Source organism: Macrobrachium nipponense, chromosome 10 (assembly GCF_015104395.2).
Source record: "Macrobrachium nipponense isolate FS-2020 chromosome 10, ASM1510439v2, whole genome shotgun sequence".
Lineage (NCBI taxonomy): Eukaryota > Metazoa > Arthropoda > Malacostraca > Decapoda > Palaemonidae > Macrobrachium > Macrobrachium nipponense.
In genome coordinates, this window is record NC_087204.1 from 32,460,361 (window position 1) to 32,488,074 (window position 27,714).

The 27,714-nt window shown below is 44.0% G+C and overlaps 1 protein-coding gene across 2 annotated transcripts in view; it reads right to left on the minus strand.

Annotated features, from left to right (window-relative positions):
- Positions 1–25,709, minus strand: part of LOC135223548 (ribosome biogenesis protein SLX9 homolog) — a 53,526-nt gene extending 27,817 nt beyond the window's left edge. Inside the window, exon 1 of one of the 2 annotated variants that reach the window (XM_064262049.1) lies at positions 25,660–25,709. The gene's annotated coding sequence lies outside the window, so the exon portion shown is untranslated. Of the gene's footprint in view, positions 1–25,447; positions 25,471–25,659 lie in introns of those variants that run through there. The other variant, XM_064262050.1, reaches the window with a different exon arrangement.
- Positions 25,710–27,714: the final 2,005 nt, after the last annotated feature.

Below are 27,714 nucleotides of genomic sequence, written 5' to 3' on the forward strand. Positions count from 1 at the left end.
TGAGCGGGCGGCAGGAAAGAAGACGAAGTGTCCGTAACCAAAGGAGTCGCGGGAGAGCTTTCCGACGACTCCTTTGCAGGCCTTCGTTTCTTCCTGCCTTCGTACAAAGCCCACTGCGCCTCCGACCAATTAGAACATACTTCACAGGGCTCGGCTCGGGTGCATTCGCGCCCCCGACACCGAGCGCACAAAATATGTGGATCAATTTCCGGGAATGAGCGGAACTTTCTGCATTTACGCCCTTCGGTACCCGGGCATAATCTCCGGGGGGTAGCGAGGCATGGAGATTCCATTATTGATCAAATCACAAATGATGAAATAAGAGAGGAAATGATTGTACTTACAAATGATTCACACACAAACACAACCAAATACTCATGAAAGCAAACGACGAGAAGCGGGCAGAGAGCGTCGAACACACACGTCCACTCGCTGTGAGGCCGAAAGCAAAAGTGGTTTGTTACCTCCCAGTTGGCCCCGCCGCGCCTGTCGGACAAGCACTTAACTCCGAACCCCTTGTTCGAAAGCTTACGACCTATCCAGCTGCCGCTAGTACCTTCCTATTGTAAAAGGACCGAAGGTTTGTATGCCGTGTCGGAACAAGTTAATTGTTGCAAAGGGGGGAATAGGGGAAGGAGGGAAATGGCCCCAAGTGAGGGAATGGTGCCCTAAGTCAGGATAGGAAGGTTAAGTCTGGTTAGGTTAGGACACAATATGTATTCAGGAAAGGTTAGGTTTTGGTTTTCTTAGTTTGGTCTTACTGCAACCAGTGCCAAAGCAAGTAGTGTCTAAACAGAAACTTAGTCCAGTCATTCGTACTGAACAGAATACAAAATCTAGGCCAAGAACAAGCATTGGGCCTAGAGGTCATTCAAGTGCTGAAACTGAAACTGACAGTAAAAAGGTTTATAAAGGTGTAACAAAAGGAAAACCTCAAAGCAGTTACACTATGAATCAATTATTAGGAGAGAGTGAACAGTAAAATGGATAAGAACATGAAATGAGATACGTTAAAAAGTATGACGGGTTGCAGCCCGGGCCCAAAGGAAAGCTGCAGACAATTTTATGGAATGCCTACTGTGCACTGCATGAGGTGCACTGTCAGCACTATCCCCCTGCAGAGTGCTGATTTGCATTCTTCAGCGTAAGTCAAGAATACAACAACTGGACAACATTCACAATATTGAGTTTCAGAAAGCCCACTCACACAATTTCATAATTTTCCACTATTTCAGGGTGTCTGAAATAGTTAAGCACAGCACGATTACAAACCAATAGGTCATCACAATAATTCAGTAGAATTATTATTAACCTTTACGGGACAGACTAAATATATATCAAGCACACCCCCGGACTGGGCAAATGTTAAGGCTGGCCAACTTAAAAAAAAAAAAAATTGAAAGAGGAAGATATGCAAATGCAAATGGTGTAGAAAAAGAAATTCAAACATTTTTCCCTACCTTCCACGGGAAGCTGAAAGTGACTATTTACTACAACCCTGTGTGAGGCCTCTTTTACAAAATTGTAAAAATATGCTAATTTTACCAAGTTAGGATAGAAGTTTTTCTAATAATTTATTTTATTTTTTAAAATTATGGTAGATCTAGGTAATAACTCCGCATCAGGTACTTCACGGAAACCAGTTTCCTATAGTATTTGGGTTGCTCATTAATAATTTACAGTTCTTTTTGGAGGGTCGACTGTAATTAACAAGGCGAAATACATTTGATGCCTCAATCCATAGCGGCTGTCATACTAGCAAGAAAATTCCTTGCAGTCCGCGCGGAGCTATTGCCTAGAATTACCAAAATTATAATTACAGCTCACACAATATCATAACACACAACTACAACCAGTAACAGATTTTGAGTATATTTGTTGTAAAATATTTATGAAATTTACTAAAATGGGGAGATGCAATAACTTTCTGGGAGGTATACACATTTTTTATAATATTTCTTTGCATTTCTCTTTGCACTAAAACCAGTAATCCCTAGGTATACTTAAGAAAATAAATAAAAAGATGTCATGAGATAGAGAGGGGTAGGGGGAAACACCGTAGTGGATCCATCCTCATCGCATGGATCAGCCTTATTCACTTGATATTTAATTGGTTTAACGAGTGGATCAGCCTTATTCACTCGATATTTAATTGGTTTAACAAGAATACAATTACATCTTTAAGCACACCATTCAAAAGATTGAAGTTGCTCTTCGTAAAATATGTTTTAAAGGCAGTTTTGAAATCCAATATGGCAGCAACTGTGTGACTTGCCGTTCATAACCACAGACAATCCACCATCTTTTCCAGCCTTCCAGCACTCATTTGAACAATGTTAGCGTATATATGTAACATTTATTGATCTTACTCAAGATTGCAGTTGTAATCAGCACAACAAAACAACATTTTGTTGCCTCTATTAGTGAAAGTATGAAACTTCTTATTCGCGGGGTCATGGTTTGAACTGAAATTCATTTTTACCTTGTAATCGGTGGTTTTATCTTTACTGCCATCACAACTGAAACTCCTCAGTGCTTATTTGATTGTAATTATACATGTTTTGTCTTGATTCACTCCAAATTGCACTCAAACTACTTTGCCATTCCTGGTTCCTAGGCGCTCACTCCACAAACACAGTTGCGGGCAGCACACAACTACACAGTTTTATGAGGTGCAAAGCTTTATTCCCTTAATTGTTTGCTTTACTCATTATTTAGTTTAAATTTACTTGGTTACTTGAAAATGTTCATTTAATTCATGTCTATTATCCATTTCTTGCAACCAAATAAACCTCGAAAAATTACAGATATTTCTAAAGTAGATAGGAGCAGACAACGGCAAATCATCGTTGCCAATTTAGTGGAACTTCACACTTACGCTGATGCATTTACAAACTGTTTCCATGATTCTAGTTGTCATAATAATGCAATAATGATAAAATTACTCTAATATGTAATTTCTGGGCTCAGCCGTGGTCGCTCCGTGAAATGTGTCCTCTTTAGCACTATTTCTAGTAAAATATTGCTATGATACCAGAGAACTGCTAAATTGGACATGTCAGAAGTCATCTGAACTCGCTCACCTCAATAAAAGGGTGTCGGTATAGTAACTGGGGCGAGTGTTAAAACACTACCACAGTAACCCCTCCAATTAGCCTTTTCCTCATCAAAAGACCCTGAAAACGGGGAGCCGACCTATAGGTCACACCCAGCTACCCTGTTGAAGGGGACTGCGGCTTCATTCTTATCGATAGCCTCCCAGCGTTGCACGCTTTTTTATAGCTATCTGTTCTTTTTATTGGTTTCGTTATTCTTTTTCGTATGGATCGTCAATCTGCCTCTTCACCCAAGTTAAGTACTGGTTCGCCCGCCCTTTTTCTGTATTTAGGGAGTGATTTTGCCTTTCGTTTTGCCTTTATTTAGGATTTTGTTAGGCGTCTCCTCCCGTAACGAGCGGTAGCGAGCCGCCATTACGTCGTTCCTTGTTTTTGTACAATTTCGAGCGGCTTCTTTCAGTAAATCAGTACCTATATATTTATATTTTATATACTCGTAACTTATGGTATTTCGGTATATATTTTATTATGTCTTGGGTGGCAGTTACTTTGTCGATTCTTGGTTTGATCTACGTTTATTATGTTCATGATTTTCTCGTTTTTTCAAGGGGGCGTCGCGTTCGTGCACGTTTCTTTGTTTCGTGCTTCGTTGTTTATCTTTCGTTCCCCTTTCCCCATTTTCCCTTTTATTTTAGTTTGGTATTTCATTCAAGAATTCCCCTTTTTCATTACCCCTGTTAAAGCATGTTTTTCCCTTAGCTTTAAGTAATTGATTTTATTTTGTCTATGTATATTTGGGTGTTCGGTCGGCAGCTAGCCTTCATAGGCTTTGCCTGCGTTTTCCTCGTGATCCTTTTATTCGCGGGGAATCGCTGGTCACGTGATCGTCCCCCCTTCAGCCCTCCCTCCCTCCCCCTCTCTCGTGGGACTCCCCGTAGTTGGGTGCCGCTCTCGTTGTTTGTCGCTGACGGCCGGTCCACCAGCGGAGGGGGAGGTGTAGTGGGTCTCCCAGGACCTTGGGCTGGGGAGTGTCGCTTCTTAGCCGACCGCCTCCGGAGTTGTTAGTCGCACTGCGTTTCAGCCTCGGCTTCCGTGGATTGTTGCGCTCTGCTTCTTTCACTCCCGGAGCTTACATCCACCCGCCTAAAACAAAACATTCCCTCTCCGCATAAGGCGGGTTTAGATTCCGGCCTCTCCCGGAGTCATTGAGGGTTGTGTTTACGGAAGTTACTCTTCCGTAGGCGGAGATAGTATATTTGTTATTTTAGTTTTTACTATCATTATTTTTATCTTTATCTTTATTTTTATTTTTATTTTCTTGCCACGGACTTGCGAGTTCATGTGGCCGCCCCGGGTTACTTCGTGTACCCCCCTCTCCGGGTCATACAGCTCCGGGTATACAACTCCGGGTGGTTTTTTTCCTTACACAGTCCCCGGGACGTTAACATATGAATATATTTATACCCTTTCTTTTCTTTATAGCCCGGAATGCTCCGGCACAAAAAAAAAAAAAAAGAAAAGAAATATATTTCATTATCCTATTAAGTGTGTGCAATTGTTCTTATATATTATTGCACTTACAGGCCTCTCAGTGTCTGGTTGCCGGCTGTAGTGCTGCTCTGCAAGATCCGTGCGGCCATGACGTTTGTCGGGGCCACGCCCCCTGTGCAGTGCTGCTTCCTGATTCCGTGGTCTGGCATCATGAAAACTGTTTTGCCTGCTACGACTTGGTACATCAGGCTACCTCTTCGGTAAGTTGCCGCACTGCTGATTCTATGTTTATTGTAATAAAAAAAAAAAAAAAAAAAAAAAAAAAATATTGAAATGAGATAAAATAAATGATCAATTAAAATTTCTTTAAATTAAATTACATTGTTTAATCAATAATTATAGAATAATAGGTTCAAGGGAATTTTACTTGGTATTGGGACACATTCCTTGCATTACAGGCTGAGCAGTCTATTAAGGATGCTGCACTCTCCGCCCTCAAGATCTGGGTTGGAGGGTTGGACGGAACGTAGGGAAGGCTAAGCCGTATATTCTGTCCCGAGATATGGCGACTTTGCTCTTCCCAGCCGGAAAATCTGCCGGATACGTCGATCCAAAAGTAGCGGCACCAATTATCAAATCAATACAAGACTCAGTTATTGAACAGCAAGAGGCGGAATTGCCGGACCTTGGACTAGAGGAAGTCTCACTTGAAGTGTTGAGGATTTGCCCGTTACACTAGGCACGGTACAGGTAACAGTGTTAATGAGGCTAGCTTGTTAGTCACCGGATCTTTCCTTGAGTGACTCTGATTCTTCCTCTCCTTCTACTTCCAATTCCTTCATGGGTTTCACAGGAGGTTTGCCCCCTCCCAGGTTGCACTCCTTCTCTGTGATTCCTAAACTAAAGAAAAAACCTGCGGGTAAAACCTTGCTTAAAGGCAGATCAGAGACAGTGCCAAGGCCTGGGCAGTCACCAGAGTTCATACACATATTAAAACTAAAATAAAGTCACTTTCCAAACTTCAATCCCAAGGTCTCAAGGAGGGAAGTCTTCCTATTGCCCTACCAGTCCCATTCCATTAACCTCTAGGGACCGGATACCTCTTAAGGTACCGCAAGAGGGACAGGATGATTCTCCTTCCGTTGACCAAGACCAGTTCAACACAAATATTCTAAATCAGGTCAGTAGCCTTGGTAGTTTACTCAGCTCAGTTGCAGCAAGGTTTGAAGAAGTGTTTAGCAGGTTAGGTGCTCAGGACTCCCTGATTGCAGGTCTCAGACAGGAGTCGGCAGTTTCGGCCCCTTCTAGTAGCTTGATGCAAGCTCAGAGCATGCCTGACGGGTCCACGCTCCCTCCCTTCCACCCCGGTAATCCCTGGAGGGTGCTAACTTCGCTCCGTTTGTCAATGGGATGTTGACTATAGAAGGTTGCGGCACACGTAGGCTCGAGGATTTCGAGTTTTTCCCCGAAGGTTACAGCCTCCATTTATCGGCTATGTTAGGCTTACGGAGGCAGCTCTGGTTAGAGAGGATAAGGTCCCCAAGGAGACTGTTATCCTTTCTAGAGATCAGGCTCAGCAAACATGGGTACGGAGCCTAGAAGAGTGGGACTGCTCAAATACTAGAATAACAGCTTTTAAAAGTCCTTTCACCATGTTTACAACTGATGTCGGCAACCCCTTACCTTTTACATCAAAGGTAGCAGAACTAACACTCCAGGCAGTGACTCGAGAAGAGCCCATGCCCCAGCTTAGGGAGACAGATCCCACATCTTTACTACTCCCAGGTAGGGAGGATTTGTGGGAGGATTTGCCAGCTACGTTCTCGGTAGGCAAGCTGAAGCCAGATTGTGCAATCACCTTGTTTAGTGAACGCCTTCCTAGGCTGTCAGACGCATTGATCCAAGCCGAATTTGACGCTAAGACACGTCTCGCAAGGTCTCTTAACTCCCTAGTGATGACAGAGACGGCGGCTCGGGAGTACGCTCAGGAGCTGCTGTTTAAGGTCATTGCGAAGTCGTTTACTTTTAAGCATGCAATGTGACTTGTACGACTTTGCATTGCTAGGAGAAATTGCAGGAAGCATGTTCTGTCTGAGGCGACGATAAGGCATGAACCCAACAAGCTTCTAGCTTCCTCAATCTGGGGTGCAGATCTCTTCCCAGCTTCAGCAGTATCCGAGGTTCAGAGCGAGCATCACGTCTTAACCAACGCATCAGGTTGCGTTGGGGAATCCTTTCAAAGGAAATCAGAGTCTTCTTCCTCCAGTTTTAGGGTAAGAAGAGGCAAAGGAAGTTCCTACCTTTCCAAGTCCCGCAACAGCATCCTGTGCTACAAGCTGTTCCAATTCAACAGGTATCCCAGCCTTCGACTTTCTAAGGCTCAGCCTCAGCAACAGCATCAATTTGTCTTCCTTTCGCCGCCGTCTAAAAACCAACAGGCCTCCTCACAGTATTCAGTGTCGCCCGCTTTTAACCGGTCTATGAGAGTCGGGCATTTCACCCCTTTACCAGAATGCTAGGGGTGGCAGGGCTAGAGGATCCTTTCGCCAGCGCGGAGGAGCCAGAGCCCAAGGGCGCGAAACTAGAGGTGCAAGGTCAGGCAGAGGATCCCGGCCTTCATCATCTCAATGAAGTTTCTCAGGTAGGAGGCAGGCTGTACCTCTTTCGTCATCGTTGGGGGTTCAGCAGTTGGGCAAAAAGCATAGTATCCAGAGGCCTAGGCTGGAGTTGGATCAAAGGTCCTCCTCCACCCATCACCTTCTATCAGGAACAAACGCAGGAATTGATGGATTACTCAAGGACCTTCTCCAGAAGGGAGCAATCTCCAAGACGAAGAACTTGAAATTTCAGGGTCGTCTATTCAGCGTCCCAAAGAAAGGGACCGACAAAAGAAGGGTGATCTTAGACTTGTCCCGTCTAAACTTGTACATTCGTTGCGACAAGTTCAAAATGCTGACCATCTCTCAGGTGCGGATTACCTTACTCCCCGTGGGGCCGTCACCACCTCTATAGATCTTACAGACGCCTACTATCATGTCCCGATAGCTCGGCACTTCCGACCATTCCTCGGCTTCAAACTAGGGAAAGAAGCCTACTCTTCAAAGTAATGCCCTTCGGGCTGAATATAGCACAAGGGTTTTCACGAAACTGGCGGAGGCAGTGGTGCAGGAGCTAAGATCCCAGGGTATATTGGTGGTGGCGTACCTAGACGATTGGCTAATCTGGGAGATGGGACAAAGGCAAATGTATGAAAGCCACGGACAAGGTCATGTCTTTCCTGGAATATTTAGGGTTCAAGATCAACAGGACCAAGTCCCGGTTGACTCCGGAGTCCAAGTTCCAGTGGCTAGGGATTCATTGGGACTTGGATTCTCACACACTTTCCATTCCAGCAGGAAAGAGAAAGGAGATTGCCAAGGCAACAAGACAATTCTTAAAGTGCAAAGAGACTTCGAGAAGGAATCAGGAGAGGATCCTAGGCTCGCTCCAGTTTGCCTCAGTCACGACGTTCTGTTGAAAGCCAAGCTCAAGGACATCAATCGAGTTTGGCGTTCGAAGGCAAATGCCAAGTGTCGGGACAAGTTTGCCCGGATACCTCTGATTCTCAGAAAACGCCTGCGCCCATGGACAAAGGCCGCCAACCTAGCCAAGGAGTTACCGTTGCAGTTTGTCCGTCCCCGTCCCTAGTGGTGCATACGGACGCATCGCTGACAGGTTGGGGAGGTTATTCACAGCACGAGAAGGTTCAGGGAACTTGGTCACCTCACTTCCAAACACTTCACATCAACATTCTAGAAGCTATGGCAGTGTTTCTAACTTTAAAAAAGCTCCGTCCTCCAAAGACTCATATCAGGTTGGTCCTCGACAGTGCAGTAGTAGTACACTGTATAAACAGAGGTGGTTCAAAGTCAAGTCATGTGAACCACGTGATGATAGCAATCTTTTCTCTAGCAGCCAAGAACACCTGGCATCTGTCGGCTACTCACCTGGCAGGAGTCCACAATGTAGTGGCAGACGCCCTGTCTCGGTCGGTCCCTCTGGAATCAGAATGGTCACTGGACCAAGAATCCTTCGAGAGGGTTTGCCAAAGAGTACCAGGTCTAGAAGTAGATCTGTTTGCCACAGAGGCAAACCACAAGCTGCCTTGTTATGTAGCCCCCAATCTGGACCCTCTGGCATACGCTACGGACGCCCGGTGAGCATAGATTGGAACCAGTGGTCGAAAATCTATTTATTCCCTCCAGTGAACCTTCTCCTGAAGGTGCTGCACAAGTTGAGATCCTTCGAAGGCCAGGTGGCTCTCATAGCCCCTCACTGGCCAAGAGCAACTGGTTTCCCCTTCTCCTGGAACTAGGTCTTCGCCCTCACCCTCTCCCGGACTTGAGACTATCGCAACAAGTTCAAACGAGGACTGTGTTCGATTCCTCAGGTCTTCACAAAACCCTAACTTTATGGATTTTCATGAAGTTTGCAGGTAAGAGAGTAGGCGACATTGATCCACAGAACATGTTGTTCTTGGAGTCAGACAAGAGAGAGTCTACGCTTCGCCAGTATGACTCAGCAGTTAAGAAATTGTCTTCGTTCCTCAGAGAATCAAATATCAAAGTAATGACATGAACGTGGCCATAACCTTCTTCAGGTCTTTGTTTGAACAAGGCTTGGCAGCTGCAACAATTACAACCACTAAGTCAGCTCTGAAAAAGATTTTTCTTCTCGGGTTTGGTATCAATCTAACCGAGTCTTATTTCACCTCTATCCCAAGGGCATGTGCACGTCTACGGCCCGTTCACAGACTGTCGTCAGTGTCATGGTTTCTTAATGATGTTCTTAGGTTAGCCTCGGAAACAGACAACTTCAATGTGATTACCAAACCATTTTGCGTAAAACTCTGTTCTTATTGAGTCTAGCTTCAGGTGCCAGAATATCAGAGCTGTCATCTTTATCTAGAGATGAAGCATATTTAGTTCCTTTCTCGGGGGACGTGTTGCTTTCGCCAAATAAGCAATTTCTAGCTAAGAATGAAGATCCCTTGATGAGGTGGTCTCCATGGAAGATTGTCCCGCTTCCGCAGGATCCATCGTTATGTCCTGTTAAAACTCTTAAGGACTATTTATCTAGGAACGTCTACCTATTCCGAAGGCCCCCTTTTCATTAGAAAAGATGGTGGTACACTATCTCTAAAAGGCATTAGGCAGCAGATTTTATATATCAAGAAAGCCAGCCCAGGGGGGTCATTCCCCAAGGTGCATGACATTCGGGCAATAGCAAACTTCTGTTAACTTCTTCACAAATATATGGATTTTGATGATCTGAAGAAGTATACTGGTTGGAAGTCACCCTTGGTTTTCAAAAAGCACTACCTTAAGTCTTTAGAGGATCTTAAATTTCATGCAATAGCTGCAGGGAGGCCAGTGTCTCCCACTGCTACACATTATAGTACCGTCCTTGTGTCATATGAATCTGTTCAATTATGCCAGCCTCATTAGCATTTTACCTACCTCAGCAAATGCCTTAGCTATTAGAATAAGTGTATAATCATGTATAGTTTTTACGTACATACAAATTATCTGTAATTATTTTATTATGTATGTGACTTGTTGCAAATGTTGCCACATGTTTTGGTTTTGGCTATATAGTATATTTTGTAAATAAATTGTATTTTTTCCAATTCTAAACTATTTTATTATTTCCTTTGATTTCATTAATATGATTTTTCCTTTCAGGATAGTATAGCTTGGTGTTTCTCGGTACAATTTCACGGAGCGACACGGCTGAGCCCAGAAAAGGGATTTTGACGTAGGAAAAATCTATTTCTGGGCGAGGAAGCCGTCGCCCAGTGAAATCCCCCCCTTTTTTCCTTTTTCCCCCCCTTGCTGTGCACCAAGCTTCTTTGCTATCGATAAGTATGACGCCGCAGTCCCCTTCAACAGGGTAGCTGGGTGTGACCTATAGGTCGGCTCCCCGTTTTCAGGGTCTTTTGATGAGGAACAAGGAGGGTTACTGTGGTAGTGTTTAACACTCGCCCCAGTTCTATACCGACACCCTTTTTATTTAGGTGAGCGAGTCAGAGACTTCTGACATGTCCAATTTAGCAGTTCTCTGGTATCATAGCAATATTTTACTAGAAATAGTGCTAAAGAGGACACATTTCACTGGGCGACACGGCTTCCTCGCCCAGAAATAGATTTTTCCTACGTCAAAATCCCTTATATACTACAAATAGATACACTAATTTCACTTATTTCCCGGGTTTTGTGTAAGTCTTATACCCAGTTTGGAGGGTAAACACATACCAATTGGCAACACTGATAAACAATAGAAGAGCACGAACAACGTCGTAGGTACTGTTCATAGCAAAACTGTTGATATTTGAGTCAGGAATCTATTTACTTTTTCAACAACAAATATCTTCAAATTAATAATCATGAATATGTAAAAAAATTATGCAATTCAGTCTGCGCGGAGCTATTGCCTAGAATTACCAAAATTATGATTACAGTTCACACAATATCATAACACATAACTACAACCAGTTTAAACTGCTGTTTAACTATTTATTTAAATAATTATCTAGTGCCACTTCTTTTTCTACCAAAACATCATAGTTTCCTTGGATAAGCCGCCGTTGGTGTCATTGTTGACAATTGTTGTGAAGAAAAGTGCCCCAGCATCTATGAGTACAAGTGGTGTGCGGATTTAGCACATGGAATGTTAAGTTTATTGACACAAGCGACTCTGCAAACACAGAGATGGTGTCAGTCAATCTTCTAAATTGTTGGTGTTAGTATAAGTAAAAATTTTGAAAGCGTCATGGAGGTATGTTTGCACTGCGCATGGCTAGACTTTAATTAACCTCTGTATAATCTTAAATACGACCTTAATTTCTAACTTTGGAGAAAAAACTTACTTCAAAAGGATAGTAGAGGTATCGAGCTGTAGCTCTCACCACCGATGACTCGTGACTGGTGCCCACTGGCCAACCCACTGACTACCATGTTTGTGACCACCCTCCGAAAAAGTACTTTAACACGTCCTGACACCGGAGATGATCATCACTCATGAGTTGTTGGTGGTGAGAGGAACAGCTTTCGAAGTAAGTATTTTCTTCAAAGTTAGAAATTAAGGCCATATTTTAAGATTAAACAGAGGGTAATGACAAGTGTTGCCAAACGCAATGCACACTACCCCCATGACGCTTTCAAAATTTTTACTTACAACTAAAAATGTTTCGAAGATTGACGCCATCTCGATGTTTGCGGAGTGGCTTGTGTCAACAAACTTCCCATTTCCTGTGCTAAATCCGCACCCCACTTGTACCCATAGACGCCTGGGGCACTTTCTTCACAACAATCGTAAACACCAACTTCCAACCACTACTTATCCAAGGGAACTACGATTTTTAGTAGAAGACGACGAAGCGTGCACTAGATAATTATTTAAATAAATAGTTAAACGGCAGTATAAGGTCATGAATTGCATAAATATTTTTACATATTCATGATTATTAATTTGAAAATATCGTTGTTGAAAAACTAGATTCTTGACTCAAATATCAACAGTTTTGCTTGTGAACGGTACCTCCGGCGTTCTTCGCGCTCTTCAATTGTTTATCGGTGTTGCCAATTGGTATGTGTTTACTCTCCAAACTGGGTATAAGACTTACACAAAACCCGGGAAATAAGTGAAATTAGCGCATCTATTTGTAGAATATATATATATTACAGCAATTTTATCATTACTCTATTACTATGACAACTAGAATTCATGGAAACAGTTTGTAAATGCATCGGCGTATGTGTGAAGCTCCATTAGATTGGCAACGATGAGTCATTTTGTCGTCGTCTGCTCATATGTACAGTAGTACCACGAGATACAAAATTAATCCGTTCCGAGGCGCCCTTCGTATCATGAGGTTTTCGTATCTTGGACCACATTTTACATGTAAAATGACTAATCCGTTCCAAGCCCTCCAAAAACACCCCAGTAAATTTCATAACAAAGCTAAATTGACCTATAAACAATGAAATACTACAACAATTTCGACCATTCAATACCTAAATTAATAAAAAAATGCAAAATATAACCTGTAAATAAAGTGTATATTAGTGTACATGGTAACAAGAAATATACTGTACGTAAAATGTGGAAGCTTACCTTTTGAGTGAGGCTACGTACATACGTAACTATCCAAGGAAGATTGCTTCTGCCTACTTTTCACAATGTTCCTGTGTGAGCCTTTTCGGGGGGTGTCTTCTACAAATGATTGCACTTTATGAAAAGCGGCTTTAATTTCTGCCGTTTTTTTTCTCTCTTTTTTGATTTTTAACTTTTTTTTTTACTTTTTTTTTTTACTTTACGTAGGTTTTTTTTCTTTTTCTTTTTTTTTTTACAGAATTTCAATTTTCTGTTTTTTATCACTTGGTTCTTTTTTTGCACCTCATGACTCTGTTGGCCCTGGTGTCCATCAAAACCCTGTTCAACCAAATGCTCTCTCTGCAACTGATTTGGGTACTGAATGTTTGGGTACTGAATGTTCGGCTGCTGACCTCCAACATAAACTGAAGTGCCTTGACTATACGTATACATACTGGTATGCATGTTGTAAATGATTGGTCTACATCCTCTGTTCAGCAGGGAGTGGAGATTCTACCAACCTTGCAAAGTTTCCAGTTATCCCATGAGAGACCCTTTGATCACTTATCCCATGTGAGAGATCTTGGTCACTTTTATTTAAAATATGACAATTTGTCGAAAATTGCATTTTTCCTAACTATACAAACCTGAGGTCCTTTAACAATAGGAAGTAGCTAGCGGCAGCTGAAACGGTCGTAAGCTTCGAACAAGGGGAGAACGGTAGTTAACTGCTTGTCCGAAAGGGAGGTAAACAAATCACTTTTGCTTTTGGCCCATGCAAAATACGCAGAGTGAGGGGTTGCATGAGGAGGGACTATATGTAAAGGACCTCAGGTTTGTATAGTTAGGAAAAATGCAATTTTCGACAAATTGTCATTTGTTCCGATACGTAATACAAACCATCGGTCCTTTAACAATAGGAAGACTCACTTCTTGGTGGGAGGAATCTGAGTCTTTTGATGAACAGACTGGTGTTCGTCCATCCCTGGAATGCCTCCCTGGTCGTAAGAGCGAGGGAGGGATCCAAGCCTCTGTCCGATTGATCGGGGTGTGCACCGCAGGATCAATGGTCAGACCTCTGGGCCGAGTACTAAGAGAGAGGCAAGCGTATCTCTTCGTACCAGCAAGCAAGAACTTGTTCCTGTTTGCAAGAGGCAACATAAAGTATGGGTTGTCTCAAGCTGGCATCCACTTCCTCCCCCTTGTTGGAGGAAGTGGTGGATATACGCTCCTATCCCTAGTGAAAGGGATAGGATGGGCTCTGTTGAGTAGCTCACCTGCATCTTGTCCTTATCCAGCAGGGTGACGACCGTGTCCCTCTAACCACAGGTAGAGGGAAAGAAAAAGATGGGAAGAGGAGCCAGTCACACTCTCATTCACTCATCCATTCTTACGGTCACACCAGGACTCGATGCTGTTCAGCCTGCGAGGGTCTGGGTTCGCTACACAACGTGTTGAGCAGCCACCATGGGTCCCAAGGAAAAAGATCCAAGGACCTGTGTGCAATATCCCGAAGGTAGAAGGAAGGGCATGTGGTCTGGTTGGACCAGACCCCTGCCTTCAGTACCTGCGCCACGGAGAAGTTCTTGCGGACAAGGCAGCATTTCCTTCGCATTGAAGGCGGTGAAGTCCATTAGGGAGGGGATTGTGAACGACTCGAACCAATCGTCAGGGACCGAAGGGTTCTGAGTCTTCGCTACGAAGTTCGGTACGAAATCGAGCGTCACGGATCCCCATCCCCTGGATGCTTGACTTCGCAGGAGAAGTCATGCAGTTCCTCAGAGGAAAAGAAGGAAATAGTCGCATGACCTATCCCTCTTCTCTACTTCGGTGATGTCCAGTACCCATACTGGTCTGTCCGTTTGCCACGAAGTCTCTCGCATCCTCCTATCCCCATGCAGCGAAGTTCTCGGTAGTGGATAGGACACCGACACTCCATGCTGGGTGTCGATGGTATGGGTACTGTGGACAAGCTATTAAAACGAAGTAATGATTGCTCTGTAACAACCGAACTAAGTCAACAGCGTAGTTCGTAACTGACTCGGCCGCTCTGACAGCTGCCGACTGACTGCGTTCGGTAGGAGGCAAGTTGTCCAAGCATCCGAGTAAGTCACGTGACCTTCGCCTTTAAAGGGTTATGCCGAGAGACCAAACAAATAATGTATTTGTTTTGTCACCAATGCCGGACAGCGAGGTGATGATTCTCTTAAGGCATGTGCCCAACAGGCGAAAGTCAATTGCCTTCTAGAGACCGAGGTCCCTGAAGGCAAAACATCTCATAGTTGTTGAATCTCAGCTAAGGAGAAACAACACTATGTACCGTTGAAGACGAAGGTAGATATTGAATGCAACCTACGTCTTCACAGACGAATCGAGAGAAGGATTCTCAAGATTCATAACCTGAGCTTACAAATGACTGAAAACGCTAACCGCTATTTCATTGCTGTCCGGTGAGAAGTCGTAGTTGCAATGAAAGCGGGGCGTTCTTCAGTAATGAAAACACAGGGAAAGCCGCCTGAAGAACTGCTTCTCATGGGCTGAACATTTGGAAGTAGAGCTGTCAGGTCGGAGAGTAGGCGATGTCTTCTGACACATCTTGTAATTCGGGTTGAACAATGAACAATTGTACACCTACGAATAAGAGATATTTTGAAGACAAACTCAGATGTCTGCAAAATCATTCGCATTATCGCAGTGCGATGCAGCGGGAGACTTGTATAGACTTCTGTTACCGTGCGGTAAACAGAAAGATGAAAGAGTCCAAGAGATATCTCTGTTGAAAATTCTCGCAATGTCGAAGGCGATGGAATCTAGCGTCACAGCAGTAGATGGTCCTTCATTATTGCGAGAATCCCCGTTAATCAGAGACCTAAGTCCATGATTGTTGGGCAGAGATACGGTTCGGTAGTCAATCAAAGCAGGGGAGAGAGAGACATAACTGACCGTGCATCTCAGAGGCCCAGCTGATACTGAGCTGCTATCAGGCAGTTCAATACGCAGTACTTGAGCCTGAGCTCTCGCTGACTCGTCATCCTGAGTTGCCAGGTAATCCATTATTCCACGAAGGAATGCGTTCGGCTAGAACTACCGAGCATAAAAGATATGCTCGAGCAATTATATTTAGGCGAAACGAATTTCGGTAAATATAAAAGTTGAAATGGTGTTGTCGTGACAAAACCATAAGTACGGTATATAAAATTGAAACTGAAAACTCCTGGGAGGTTGCAGGCAACCCCGAGTTGCAGTTCAATTAGAATACTTCTCTTCTAAGTCGCAATCCGTAGATTAACTAGGATATGCGCCTACCCCTCGGACAATTCAACTGCTTAGTAGAATCATGTCGCGAGGTTAATATACGTAGATATATTTGTAGGATTCTGAACAACGATCTCCATCCTAAATTCTTTCCTTCAAGAAAACAAAAAATAAGGATTGGAGATCGACCACCTTCGATCTCTATCAAAGAGAGTGAAGGAGAAGTCTTCCTCGAAGGAAAGCTTCAATGGTGAACAGAATACTAAGACGATAGTTCAAGCCAAACTGGATATTCCCGTCCGATCTTCTCTATTCCAGGTTGGTCGCCTACTGTGAGATAGTTTCTTTCAGCAGCAGTCTTCTTCCCAATGCTAGAAATTCCAGGAATTCGAGCATAGGCGAGGTTCCCGATTATCGTGTAACATATCGGAGATTCTCGTCTCGCTCACTTTGGACCGTGGTCTCGCCTAAGTGTTTGGAGATCGTAAAAAACTCTGAACACTCTGAATGCGCTAGAAATTCCGTAGAATTCTAAGCAGTCTGCGAAACCCCACCAAATTCGTCAAACGATATCGGCTGGTGGTCCTCTCGATTCCCGTAGAAATCGAGAATGGGGCAGGATCCCTCCTCAACGACCGGGGCTTACGTCAGGTAGGACCCGAAGGTCCCCCGGTAGCGCAGTCCCCAACGTGGGATCCTACAGAGAAATCTCTGTAGGATCCCTCCCCTTTCCCTCGTAGCCATAAGGAGAGAGGGAATGGGGGTGGGGAGGAATTGGATACTCGCTCGCTTCCCAGTGGAACTAGCAGTTGGAGAAGAGTAGGAGCAGCCATCGCCTTGCGGCGATGGCCTCTCAGAGTCTGGGAAAACGTATCGTCAGGAGAAAACGTTTTCCCGCGGAGGGTTACGAATCTCTCTGTAGGTAAGGGTCTGCCGCCACTGTGAACGTCGTCTGGGTGGGGCTGATCGACACCTGACAGGAGAGAGCCAATACCGTCCTCCAACTCATTCCAGTCCTCGTCGAGGTCGAAACCTCTCAGGAGGACCGAAGGAGTATTTAAATACGGTGTCCGAAGACACGTATAAACCGACCGCTGTCGCAGTAGAGGAGGTGGAAGTAGCTTTGATCGACCCGGCCAGAACTGAGAGAGCCTTCTTTTCTTGTCCGGAGACGAGAGACTCTGGTTCGAGACAGAATCGGCAAGCTCCGATCGTGGCAGACCCACCGTCGGTTTGGGTTCTCGGGCCCCAAAACGACTCGAGCAAGAGACGTGGGCTCTGCTGGTGGGAGCGGTCAATCCTTCCGCAAGGTCATTATGCTGACGAATCAGCTTAAAGACTTCTGCAAAATTCCTCTGTATCTCGGGAGTAACCGCGTCTTGCGGAGTAGGACCGTCCAGTCCCTCCAGCAAGAACAGATCCCGAGATACTCCTCCTTCAGAAGGAGGAACAGCGGCAGACCCCTGACGGTCGCCTCCAGCTACTTGCGCGTATGTCCTGGTCGGTCCTAGAACGTGCCTGGTCCATACGGCGTCATAATGGGATCGCGAGCAGCGCACCTCTCGCGATCACTCCTAGGTACCTCGCTCCTCCCAGTGTAGCCCGAGGAGGTTGAAGGTACAGGAGAGGCAGACCTGACGCTCCCCCCTAGCTCGCTGGCAGGACCAGCGTGCTTGGAGGGCTGCTGCTGATCGTCAACCCGCCGGCGGTGGCGATCGAGCAGCAGGCCTAGCCTTGCCGCTCGCCTGGGGCGAGAGGCTCGGCTGAGAACGTCGACGCTGATCTCTAGCGTCAGGCGAGCGTTGCTGGTTACCGTCCCCCGCCCGGTCCCGATGGGAGCGGCGTCAGGTGACCTGCTAGGCTCGCTGTCGCGGTGAAACCGGCGAGCGTCCTCTCGGCGCGTCGAGCCGCTTGCGACGGCCGCGGGGTGGGACCCCTTCCTCGCCTCAACCCGTGGCTGGTCAGCGACCGTCACGTCAACCCGAGTAGCCAGCTGGTCGCTGCGAGAGCGTCCACTGGCCTGGCGAGAGTCGTCTGCACGACTCTCACCAGTCTTCTGCTCCGCGCTTCGGTCTTGACGGCGAGCGAGCTCGGGCGTCAAGACTTTGGCTGGATGGTCTCCCGCGGGAGACCGTCCACTCGGTACTTCTCGCTAACGAGAAGCCGAGGCGGATCCTGGTTTAGCGGCAGAACCGCTAGAACCAGGCGAGGAAGTGCCAGCCGAAGCTGGTACTCCTCTGGTCCCCGTCTTCTCCTTGGTAGAAGAAGAGACGGGCCCTGTTCCCGAGGGAGCAGGAGGACCAGCAGAAGAGCTCCCCGAATCGCCGGAGCGAGACGGGCCCTTAGAAGGTCCCGAAGGAGCCTTCTTAGGGGGGAAAACCCGGGTTACCAGCTGGTCGCTGCAAGAGCGGCCGCTGGCCTGGCGAGAGTCACCTGAGCGGCTCTCACCAGCCTTCTGCTCCGTGCCGCGTCTTGGCGCCGAGCGAACTCTGGCGCCGAACTTGGCTGCACGTACACTCGGGATCTCTCGCGAACGAGAGACCGAGCCGGAACCTGGCGTAGCGGCATCGCCGCTAGCACCAGGCGAGGAAGTACCAGAGCTAACCGATACTCCTCTGGTCCCCGTCTATCTCTTCCTTACGGAAAGGGAGACGGGCCCCACTCCCGAAGGAGCAGGAGGACCAGCAGAAGGACCCCCCGTCCCACCGGGGTGGGACGGGCCCTTAGAAGTTCCCGAAGGAGACTTCTTAGGGGGGAAGGCAGCCTTATTCTTCTTCTTCTTCGGCTTATGGGCCTTAGAAGTCGAAGGGGAAGAGGCAGCAGCAGACGATGAAGACGAAGATGACAGCTTCCTCTTCTTCCTCTTCCTCGTCAGCTCACGCAGGACAGTCGTCAGGTCCTCCATCCAGGCCGGAGCCGGGGCTATTGCCGAAGCAACACGGCCCGACTGCACCTGTCCGGAAGGACCTGGGACTGGGGAAGACACACCGTGGGCAGGACCAGCATGGACAGGCTCAGGAACCAGGAGCGACAGGAGCAGCAGGAACAGCGGCAGCGGTAGACCCAGAAGGGACAGCCAAGCCAACAGCGGGAATCACATCAGCAGCGGGAATCACATCAGCGGCAGGTACGGCAGGCCCAGCGATCGCCTCGTAGAATCATCGGCAGCCAGCGGAACCTGGGTACTGGCGGCCGGTCCAGGGGCGAGCTGCTGGAACAGCGGAAGTCTGGGGCAGGCAACACGAAGAAAACAGGCGGCGGCGGCAACCCCCCCTCGGTACGGCGGCGGCCCTAGTAGCGGCAGACGGCGTCACCGACACAGCATGGGGAGTGTAGACCAGGAGGGGGGGGAGCAGCATAAGCGGCCGTGGTAGTAGTGGAGACCGCCCCAGACCTCGCTAGACGCTGCAGCAGCCCGTGGATGCTAGGCATGCCCTGCCGCCGCGGTGGTCCATACCTGTCCAAGGTCGTCTCCCACGGATGTAGCACCTGCGGTAGCATAGACAGATTAGTAAGAGGGGTTCCTTCACGCACGGGGGGAAGACATGCCCCACCCCGAATGCAAGGAAGACCCCAAATACAAAATACAACGAAGAAGCTGAGGGGGGCAGGAAGGAAGACGAAGAATCGGATACCAAGGGAGTCGCGGGAGAGCTTCCGACGACTTCCTGCAGACCTTCGCTTCCCTACCCCCGCACAGCAGTGAAAAGTAATATGAAATGAAACAGAATACTGCCCTTGCGATTCACTTCATAGAAACTAAAGGGGAAAAAGATCAATTCCCGGGTAAGAACGGAAACTTGATCCAAATAATATGATGCTATCATAGAATATATATGAAAATGAAACAGAATACTGCACTTGCGATTTCACTTTCACAAAAAATAATCGTAAGGATCAATTCCCGGGTAAGAGCGAAAATTGATCCAAATTAAATTTATGCAAATAAATAAAATGAAATGTGAAAAGAATACTGAAAAAAACATTGCGAATCCACTTTCATTGCATTTATCATACAAAATAAAAGGCTCGTGCCGAGCGCAATCACGCTCTCGGTAACGAACGCACAGGGCAAAATATAATGAAAAAAGTACTTACATTTTTCAATTACACTCTTTCGCCCAAAATACATGACTCAGTCGCGAGCGCGCCCGCCCTCGGCACCGAGACATAATTCAAGGGTTCTTCATTCATGAAAAGAGAGGAAATCGCCGCATCTATGCGATAGCTCCATGTTGGTTCATAATTAAGTAATGAAAATGAAAACAGTGTACTTACAGTTTCATTTTCAAGTCAAACAAACCATTAGTAGAAAACACAATATAAACAAAGCATACGACGATGAAGCGGGCAGAGAGCGATGACGAACACGTCCTTCACACCCGCGGCCGAAAGCAAAAGTGATTTGTTTACCTCCCAGTCGCGCGGCGCGCGACTGTCGGACAAGCAGTTAACTACCGTTCTCCCCTTGTTCGAAGCTTACGACCGTTCCAGCTGCCGCTAGCTACTTCCTATTGTTAAAGGACCGATGGTTTGTATTACGTATCGGAACAAATTACGTACACATTGACGATCCCGAAAACTAATACAACATGCGTACTATAACAATGCTGGTACCGAGTGGCCGAGCCATGCCACCACGTGTACATAGTAGATGCATGATGGGATGGACGCTGGCCAATAGGAGAGAAGGATTTCATGGCTGCGACTAGCATCACGAACCAATGGGAGAGCAGGAGGATGGTGGCGAGTCTACTAGTACTAAGATGGCGGCGCGCTGCGCGATTTTCAAAATTGTTATCCGGGCAAATCTCGGACTTTCAGAAACCTTTCGTATCTTGAAAACTTTTCGTATGTAGAGCCGTTAAATTTTTCGTATTGGCTTTCGTATCTCGAGTTTTTCGTAAGTTGAGCCTTTCGTATGTCGAGGTACCACTGTAGTACTTCAGAAATATCTGTAATTTTTCGGGGTTAATTTTGTTGCAAAAAAGGGATAATAGACATGAATTAAATAAACATTTTGAAGTAACAAAGTAAAGTTAAACTAAATAATGAGTAAAGTAAACAATTAAGGGAATAAAGCTTTACACCTCATAAACCGTACACTCGTGTGCTGCCCGTAACTGTGTTTGTGGAGTGAGCGCTTAGGAACCAGAAACCACAGCGTGGTTCAAGTGCAATTTGGAGTGAATTAAGACCAAAATGTGTATAATTAAAATCAAATAAGCACTGTGAAGTTTCAGTTGAGATGGCAGTGAGGATAAAACCATCGATCACAAGGTAAAAATGAATTTCAGTTCAAACCAGGACCCCGGGAATAAGAAGTTTCATACTTTCACTAATATAGGCAACAAAATGTCGTTTTACTGCTGATTACAACTGCAATCTTGAGTAAGATCAATAAACGTTACATATATACGTTAACATAGTTCAAATGAGTGTTGGGAAGGCTGGTAGATTGTCTGTGGCTACGAACGGCACATCACGCGGTTGCCGCCATATCGGATTTCAAAACTGCCTTGAAAACATATTTTACATAGAGTTCGTATGGTGCTTTCATATATCTCATTATGTTGACGAAATTTCAATCTTTTGAATGGTATGCTTAAAGATGTAATTGTATTCTTGTTTCACCAATTAAATATCGGGTGAATAAGGCCAAGCCACGGGATGACGATGGATCGACTGCGGTTGTTTACCCTAAAAGAAAGTAAACATACAGTCACCGACTACCGGGAACCAACTTTTACTTTTTTTTTTTATCTTGTTCCCGTCGTCATTCAAGCCAACCCAATGGTTAACATGGTGCCAACATACCATAAGCCTATGATAGGTATAGGTACTATAAGTCTGCCTAAGGAGAGCAAAACACACACACACACACAGCCATAGGACTAAGATAACCTTGCCCACCGAAGCTAAGCCTCAGAACCCTTAGCGATGAAAATCAGTTAGTAGGTAGGTAGGTATTAGGGTAAACAACCGAGTGGACTGGCCAACTCACCGACTACCGCGGTTTTGGCCACCCTCCGAAAAAGTACTTTAACACATCCTGACACCGAAGAAGTTCATCAGTCATGAGTTGTTGGTGGTGATAACATGAGCTCAAGAGCTCTACTCTCCTTTCGAAGTAAGTATTTTCTCTAAAGTTAGAAATTAAGACCATATTTTAAGATTTAAACAGAGGGTAATGAAAAGTGTAGCCAGCACAGTGCACACTACCCCAAAATGCTTTCAAAGTTTTTACTAACAACTCCAAATATTTCGAAGACTGATGCCAACTTGATGTTTGCAGAGTCGCTTGTGTCAACAAATTTCCCATTTCCTGTGCTAAATCCGCACACCACTTGTACCCATAGACGCTGGGGCACTTTCATCACAACAATCGTAAACCTGACCTCTAACCAACACTTATTCGTACTTATTCAAGGGGACTACAGCATTCTTTGCGGCGTTTTGCGCTCTTCAATTGTTTATCAGTGTCGTCAATTGGTATGTGTTTACCCTCTAAACTGGGTATAAGACTTACACAAAACCGGGGAAATATAGCCTAAATAAATTAGCGTATGTATTTGTAATATATATACATATTACAGCAATTTTATCATTACTGCATTACTATGACAACTAGAATTCATGGAAACAGTTTGTAAATGCATCGGCGTATGTGTGAAACTCACTAGATTGGCAACGATGAGTCTTTTTGCCATCGTCTGCCCGTACTTCAGAAATATCTGTAATTTTTCCAGGCTAATTTGGTTGCAAAAAAGCGATAATAGACATGAATTAAATAAACATTCTGAAGTAAAGTTAAACTAAATAATGGGTAAAGTAAACAATTAAGGGAATAAAGCTTTGCACCTCATAAAGAGTGTAGTAGTTGTCTGCTGCTCGTAACTGTGTTTGCGGAGTGAGTGCTTAGGAACCAGGAACAGCAACGTGGTTCAAGTCCAATGTGGAGTGAATTAAGACCAAAATGTGTATAATTACAATCAAATAAGCACTGTGGAGTTTCAGTTGTGATGGCAGTAAGGATAAAACCACATTTTATTTTGGTCTTAATTCACTCCACATTGCACTTGAACCACGTTGTTGTTCCTGGTTCCTAAGCGCTCACTCCACAAACACAGTTATGAGCAGCAGACGACGACACTGCAAAATTTTATTCCCTTAATTGTTTACTTTACTCATTATTTAGTTCAACTTTACTTTTTTATTTCAAAATGTTTATTTAATTCATGTCTATTATCCCTTTTTTGCAACCAAATTACCCCGAAAAATTACAGATATTTCTGAAGTAGATACAATCCAAAGTTTCTAACCTTGTCGTACATCTGGCTGCTGAAAACCATCGCAGAGCAGACGACGGATAAGTGGATTATAATGTTTTTTTTTTTGCTGGTACTTTTCATTGATTTAAGTCTATATTAGTACTTTGATTTTTTTAATAACTGTATGCCAGACATAAATGTAACCTTTAATGTTTGCATGCTAAGAATGGCAAAATCATTGTTGCCACATTAGTGGAGCTTCACACATATGCCGATGCATTATTATAAACTGTTTCCATGAATTCTAGTTGTCATAGTAATGCAATAATGATAAAATTGCTTTTATAATTATGTATACATACTTTCAATACATAGGCTAATTTCAACAATTTCCACGTTTTGTGCAAGTCTTATACCCACTTTGGAGGGTGAACACATACCAATTGGCAACAGAGAGAGAGAGAGAGAGAAAGGAAGGTGAAGGAAGGAAGGACAGGGGTGGCGGTGGAGGGGGGGGAGAGGGTAGGTGGAGCTTTTTACGCGTGTTCGTATCCATTTCTGGATAATGGAGTTTTTGTCTCTTGGTACAAGGACAAGTGTCGTTATTCTTTACGATTAGTGGTTCACGATATCCTTATAAATTACGGCACTGGGTGTAATACACTATAGCAAAATCTCGTTCTGATACGAGTGTTTGTTACAGAAATATTGCCAAAAAACGTGCTTGCACTGTCTCTGAAACCCATAGTAGGTATGCTGCTTAGTTGTCAATCAAGTTTTTTGTAATCAAGTATTTTTTACAAGCTAGCTATTGTATAAATTTATATTTTTCTCAATCAAAACATATGCCCCTCAATGCTAACTTTCCTCTTTTAACGACTTTCTGGTCATTGCAATTCGGCCCCATTAATTTCTTATGGTGCGAAAACAGACAGAGGCCCAGGGACCGAAAGCGATTGCGTCACACTACGGCGGTAATCCGGCAGTAAAACATCTTCATATATCCAAAAAGTAAATAATAAAGATATATATGCGCATTACGATTATAACAATTACATGAATAGCTGATAACAATCTGCATGAATAACTGGTAAACTATTCTGCAAAAAAGTTGAGTATAGCAATTCATCTACAATAGGTACGAAAGTCAAGATGTCGTAACGTCATAATACAGGACTTAAAAGAACGTTCTAACTCCGAAAAATAATTACTTAAATTTGAGTCAGAATTGAGTTACTTTTTTCATAACGAATATTTTCAAATTAATCATCATAAATAGTAAAATATTGAGGTTTACTATTTTTTATTTAAATAATTATCTAGTGCACGCTTCGTCGTCGTCTTCTACCAAAACAGTTGTTTACTTAAAAATGCCGTGGCCGGTGACCGTGTTCCGATTGTTGTGATGAAAGTGCCCCAGCATCTATGGGTAGAATGGGTGTGCGGATTTATCACAGGAAATGGGAAGTTTGTTGACACAAGCGACTCCAAAAACATCAAGATGGCATCAATCTTCTAAGATTTTTTAAGCGTAAGTAAAAATTTCGAAAGCATTTTGGTGAGATTTGCACTAGCGTTATGGACCACCCTTTTTATTTCACTACCCTCTGTTTTAACTGCTTTAAATTTGGCCTTAATTTCTAACTTTGGAGAAAACACTTAGGTACTTTGAAAGGTGAGTAGAGGTCTTTACCTAGCTCCATATCACCAACAAGAAGTCAGCGACTGATGCCCATCTCCGGTGTCAGGACGCATTATACCTAAGTACTTTTTCGGAGGGTGTCCAGCCGTGATTGTCAGTGAGTTGAACCAGGCCATGCGGTTGTTTACCCTATCTATCACAATCAGGGATACGGCTGCCGTACCAGTATCCTGTGCCTAAAAAATTTCATACTTTCACTAATAGTAGGCTATATAGGCTAGCTATTTATTGTGCTGATTACAACTGCAATCTTGAGTAAGATCAATAAACGTTACATACACTACCTAGGGTAAAAAACCGCATGGTACAGGGGTGGACCATGTACGATCAATGTGTACAACCCCAAGAAAGTACATAATAAGCGTCCTGACACCGGAGTAGGGAGGTTTCTTTAGCTCCGTTTCTCACCAACAAGAAGTCGCGTCTGATGCCCATCTCCGATGTCAGGACGCGTTATAATGTACTTTTTTTGGGGTTGTACACATTGACCGTACATGGTCCACCCCTGTACCATGCGGTTTTTTACCCTATACGCTAACATTGTTCAAATGAGTGCTGAGAAGGCTGGGAAAGATGGCGGATTGTCTGTGGTTAGACCGGCCAGCCACACGATCGCCGCCATAGGCTATTGGATTTCAAAACTGACAAATACCAAATATCGAGTGAATAAGGCCTCGCCAGCGCGATGACGATGGACGGTCCGCGGTTGTTTACCCTACTACCTACTAGGCTATACTAGCTAGCTACTTACCTACTACGTTTTATCTTATAATTCCTTGAGCTAGAAATGAGTGATTATCGTTGACACGATGATGATAAAACGTCTTCAAATAAATGAAAGGTGTTCGATACGTTAGCCAACTGAATTAGGCAGGGTGAACTTGGTTGCGACCTAGCAAAGTTCCAAACTACGCAGATTTGCTGTTCAGAACTTCGGATTGCTGTATAGTACTTGGTAAGTTGAAGAGGGGCGCTGATAGAGTCCTATTAGTAGTAGTAATTTGAGATTTTTATTTCATATCGGCACTCCTAATGTAGTTAAATAAATGGCCACACTGATTTAATTCAATTATAATGAGTCAGTAGAGGATTGATTGAGTTATGATTACTAAAACTGGCGTCATAAAGACAGAGGAGGAATGAAAAGTATCAGCAATAAAAGAACATTAACTCTATAAAAAATTTTTACCTTATGTATTTTCAATTTTGTACAACCTAAAGAAGTTTTAGTTTTTATTTTTGATGCATTAGCTGATTTTATCAGGTCGTAAGGTCGAAGGCGTAAGTTATCTTTAATCAAATGTTCGTTTATATGTTTAATAGCTTTATTCATTCATGTGAAAAAAGTTTTGAACATTGAATTTTAACTCATGTACCCACAACAGCTGCAAAAGCAGACTTGTTGCTAAATTCAGTAGTGAACAAAGTTTATATATATATATATATATATATATTAATAATTATATATATATATATATATATATATATATGAAGGCAATTCAAACCGTAAAATCCCTCATTCAGGGAAGGGGTATATGTATAAGGGCTGTTGCCTTGTATAATAAGGCGCCCTGTGAGGTTATGTTAGACTTGCGATAATCTTACGCTAAGTCGGTTGGTTATGCACTTCCATACTCATTGGAGTGTCTTGGGGTTTGATGATAACTTATGAAGTCAATATCTTCTTGTGTTATGACGACGGAGATATGTTAAACCCATGATGATAGTTATAACTTCATTCGATCTCTTTCTGATGTGAGGTTCTAGTAGAAAACACTGAGTACAAAAACTACTTCTATTCTCTGAGATTACATGATGAAGATCAAAGGAAATTTGTACAGGTCTGCCAATGATGATGGCTAATTCAAATCTGACTACAATCTCGTTTACAAATCATAAAGGAAGCAGACAGTAGCTCGAACATACGAACATACACACAGATGACATAGATTACAAATCACGTAGGCCGTTTGAATTATAGGTCGCGGTAGTTGTCTCAAGCAGGAAGCTTGGACCTACTTTATTATATACGTCATCTTAGCATACTTTATCGTCTCTGGTCTGATCACATTCCTGCAAGCAATCTGGTTGACCTCTTGGGTCACTGGTTTTAATTAATCATAGTTTTAGTTTTTTTATATATATGGAATAACATTCCATATTTTTACTATGTAACACTTACATATGCGCATTTAGCCCTACCCATGGGAAGAACCCGTGTTTTTCCCTCCCTCGCTAAGTCACCCTTCAATTCTCAACTTTGTTCATTTAAGATTATCATCTACTCGATTTCCCATAAAATATAAAATATATCTGACAGTCTTTAAAGTATTACAATATGGTGAACCAGCATACCTGAGAAACTGCTTAAGCTTCTCTAGATCTGAAATGAATATCGTAATCAGACATGCAAGTGAAGCATACGGGCTTTTTGAGCCTAGAATAAATTGTAAGTCAGGCTAAAGAGCATTTGTGTGTTGTGCACCAAGACTATACAACAAAATGACACCTGAAGTGAAGATCATACCAGGAGAAAGGAAATTTTAAAAAGTATAAAAGACTCTCCTATTCTTCAGGAGCTATGATACTGACGAGAAAACACTAAAAGACAATTGCAAAATATAAGGAGTAACTTATTTTGAAAACGTACGTTTAATGTTAATGTAGTGTTCTCTTATAACAATACCATTAAAGATATGCTAATTAAGAATAGTCCCGTAACAAATAACAACAGCATTTACAAAATTCCTTGTAAAGATTGCCCATCGCTTTACGTTGGTCAGTTCTAGTAAAAATTTATGTGTTC